The following is a 4805-nucleotide window of genomic DNA, read 5'->3' on the forward strand; positions in this document are numbered from 1 at the left end:
CTTCACCCCAGCTGCCTCAGAGGACATGCTGTTTGGTTGCTCCGCCCGTTGATTGACATGCAGTCAGATCAAAGAGAGTTGGTTTGTTCCACCAACTTGGATGCCTTTTGAGAACTGTCACTTGATCCATTTAAAAAATCAAATTCACCTAATTGGAACATAATGTCATAAAAAGCACAAATTCAACTTGATAAAAAAATAGTTTCCCATCTCAAGAGGTTAAATAAAAAAAGGAAGTGCCTATTAAGTGCCAAATAGGTTTGACCGTAACAGGGTTGTCAAATCAGCCATAAATCCTCTTGTTGTGTACAACAGGGAGTGGCAATTGAATGCAAGCTTCACAAATGTTTAATTGTTTAAACATTTCTAGCCTGTCTATCTATATGTAACAGGGTTGTTATGCTGGATCCACTCAATTTTCAACCACAAAACACCAGAAAATGGCCAAAAAGAGTACAACCAGCTCACCTGATTTCAAACTATGATTTGACTATTATATGTTACATTAAGTTTCACCATATTAAAGATGCCCTCTCTAAACATTTGGGTCATTTCAGTCAGTAGTTTTTGAAAGTAGTGCTTACGAACAAAAACGGGTCCCCGTTGTTTGTGTACTACGTCATCCAATTGTGTACTACGTCATCCATTACGTGTGATATGTTGCGAATTTTTCACATTCGGGTGACATCATACGCTTTTAGCAATTTTTTGATGTGTTACGAGTTTGTTGTGCTTAAGATCCTGGAGTTCCTTTTTAAAACGAGAGTTCAGTTCATGTAACAGGGTTGTCCTTGAAAAGAGGGACAGATAGAAATGAATCACTAATCACATGAAATAAATAACCATCTTCAGAAATTACGTTGTCAAAGCAACAAAATAACTCGGGCTTTACAATGATGTTGAAAACTGAGCCATTGTGGGGTTAACTAGGTTCAGAACTTCCTAGAAGTCACAGAGGTTGAACAGAGGTACATGTCAAAAGGCAGAATTTTGACAATTTAGCAAGTCTTCATTGATATATAAAACATCTGAGTTATTGAGTTCTCCATGTGGGTCTATATTACAGGGAACTTAATTTAATAAAACAGGCTTTTAAATGTCAATATTGGTCCACAATTTCTACTTAAAACCATCAAAGTGATACAAAAGGCACTCTTTTCATGGAACGGCCCATATATTATTGTTGCAAATACTACCTAGGCTAACCCACCCCTGGGGCAGAGGCTTTAGCACGCACGCACGCACGCACGTACACACGCGCACGCACGCACACGCACGCACGCACGCACGCACGCACACACACACACACACACACACACACACACACACACACACACCGACAGAGATGTTTTTCTCCTTGTTTTCCTCTCAGTGGATCTCCTATTTATGGGTTATCATGTATAATACCAAGGCAGGAGAGACGAAGAGAGGGGGAGAAGATGAAGGGATGAATTAGATTTGAGGAGCTTTGATAAGAGAGACGTGCAATGAAACAGGCTTTCAAAGCACAAAACAATTTCCCCCGTGTTTCATCTCTCTCTCTCTCTCTCTCTCTCTCTCTCTCTCTCTCTCTCTCTCTCTCTCTCTCTCTCTCTCTCTCTGAAGGATTTGTACAACACACTCGACACAGATAAGCTCATCATCATACGCTGGAGCTCTGGATGTAATCTGTTGATGTTCCACTATTAAATTATACTATACTATACTATACTGTACTTCACTACACCATACTCTACTATACTATAATATGATATACTATACTCTACGATACTACACTACACTCTGCTATACTATACTCTACTATACCATACTACACTATACTATACTGTACTATACTATGCTATACTCATCTATACCTTGCTATACTATCATGTGCTATACTTCGCTATGCTATACCATACTCTACTATGCCATACTCTACTATACTATACCATACCCCCCTATACCATGCTATTCCATACTATACTCTACTATACTATACTATACTCTACTATACCATGCTATGCTATACAATTGTCATGACGTTGGCCTGTGAGGTAGGTTTATGACAGTCATAAATACCTCTTCCCCCCTTTTTCCTCTCTCTACCCAACTGAGGTTACATTTGCAAAACCCTTGGTTAACATAGAGATTCTGGGAACATCAGTAGGTGGGAGGAAACTATATTCTGGTAATCCGAACAATTGAACATATGCGGTGGTACTTAATGAATATGATGTCAGTTCGGTTGTCATCTGAGACATTCTCATCGATGATAAGATGACATAAACTCTACAGTGGAAAGTCTACACATCAGAGTTATCGGATTCACATGGAATTGTTGTTCCATTTAAACGTTTGAATATGAAATTATTTGTGAGGTGATGAAATGTGATTTTTAGCTTCTAAAATGTGAGATGTGGGTTTTCACAAGATAGGGCTGCTCACTCAATGGCCCGCCCACGTGAAGAGACAGAGGTCGTAAACTATGAAACACACCCCTTTTCTCTCTTCCTATATAATATAAGCCCTTGACGACAACAAAACTTCCTGTTCCGATGATGTGAGGACGACACTCCTATGTCAGAATGGTTCAGATAATAACGACAGAACGAAGCCAACATCAGCGTGAGCTTTGTTTGAGAATGGTATGAACTTTGAACTCTTATTCACTACAGAAGTGATAACTCCTAGCCGTTGAGTTAGCAACAGCTGCTGCAAACGAGGGTTAGCAAGGAACAGACAGAGTATCCCGTCTACCACACAACGACGTTACTACAACGTATCCAATTGACCTCCAGAGACATTCTTCAAAGGACAGAGGACTCGGTTTGGCAACACGGTCTTCCATCTACCACCAGCCTACTGAAGCGCAGCTCAGAGTAAATATTTATTGCATTTTCCAAATGGGCGGTAAATTAGAATGCATAAGATACTGTATTTACAATAGCACAGCTTCTCCCTGTGTCCCTCAGTCTCCCGCTCTTTCACTCAAACCCCGCCCCTTTTCCTTTGTGTAACAAGCTGTCATATCTGTTCCGCCCGCTAGGGACGTTTTCCTTCATGACGCAATTTGTAATCAAGTTATGATTAATTGTGTATATGTGTAATTCTGTGTGATTAGTTAGGTATTTAGTAAATAAATAATTAAACCCAATTTTATATTGCTGATTCAACTTGTTAGCCAGGGTTCGTGCAGATAAAATAATTTACAACTTTCAGATGAGACTGAATTAAGATGACAATTGATATTGACTGCTATTGATGTAAAATATTACTAGGTCTTTAAGAGTTTATTCGGAAGATAACAGCTCTATAAATATTATTTTGTGGTGCCCGACTCTCTAGTTAATTACATTTACATGATTAGCTCAATCAGGTGATATTAATTACGGAGAAATTATTTTATAGAATAGCATGTCATATCACTTAATCCGGCATAGCCAAAGACACGACACAACACTATACTATACTATACTCTACTATACTATGCCATGCTATACTATACTCTACTGTACTATACTATACTATACTATACTATACTATGCTATACTATACTCTACAATACAATACTCTACTCTACTATACTCTGCTCTGCTCTATGGCACTATACTGTACTATACTATACTATACTATACTCTACTACACTATACCATACTATACTCTACTGTGCAATACTACACCATACTATACTGTCCTATGCTATACAATGCGATACTATACTCTGCTCTACTCTACGGCACTATAATATACTATGCTATACTCTGTCTGTCTCTCTCTCTCTCTCTCTCTCTCTCTCTCTCTCTCTCTCTCTCTCTCTCTCTCTCTCTCTCTCTCTCTCTCCAATTCAATTCAATTCAATTCAATTCAATTCAATTCAATTCAATTCAAGGGGCTTTATTGGCATGGGAAACGTGTTAACATTGCCAAAGCAAGGTGAGGTAGATAATATACAAAAGTGAAATAAACAATAAAAATGAACAGTAAACATTACACATACAGATGTTTCAAAACAATAAAGACATTACAAATGTCATATTATATATATATATATATATATATATATATATATATATATATATATATATATATATATACAGTGTTGTAACAATGTACAAATGGTTAAAGTACACAAAGGAAATAAATAAGCATAAATATGGGTTGTATTTACAATGGTGTTTGTTCTTCACTGGTTGCCCTTTTCTTGTGGCAACAGGTCACAAATTCCACAAATCTGTGGAATTTCACCCAGTAGATATGGGAGTTTATCAAAATTGGATTTGTTTTCGAATTCTTTGTGAATCTGTGTAATCTGAGGGAAATACAGTGGGACAAAAAGTATTTAGTCAGCCACCAATTGTGCAAGTTCTCCCACTTAAAAAGATGAGAGAGGCCTGTAATTTTCATCATAGGTACACTTCAACTATGACAGACAAAATGAGAAAAAAAAATCCTGAAAATCACATTGTTGTTTTTAATGAATTTATTTGCAAATTATGGTGGAAAATAAGTATTTGGTCAATAACAAAAGTTTATCTCAATACTTTGTTATATACCCTTTGTTGGCAATGACAGAGGTCAAACGTTTTCTGTAAGTCTTCACAAGGTTTTCACACATTGTTGCTGGTATTTTGGCCCATTCCTCCATGCAGATCTCCTCTAGAGCAGTGATGTTTTGGGGCTGTTGCTGGGCAACACGGACTTTCAACTCCCTACAAAGATTTTCTATGGGGTTGAGATCTAGAGACTGGCTAGGCCACTCCAGGACCTTGAAATGCTTCTTACAAAGCCACTCCTTCGTTGCCCAGGCGGTGTGTTTGGGATTT

The sequence above is a fragment of the Oncorhynchus nerka genome, linkage group LG19 (genome assembly GCF_034236695.1).
Source record: "Oncorhynchus nerka isolate Pitt River linkage group LG19, Oner_Uvic_2.0, whole genome shotgun sequence".
NCBI lineage: Eukaryota > Metazoa > Chordata > Actinopteri > Salmoniformes > Salmonidae > Oncorhynchus > Oncorhynchus nerka.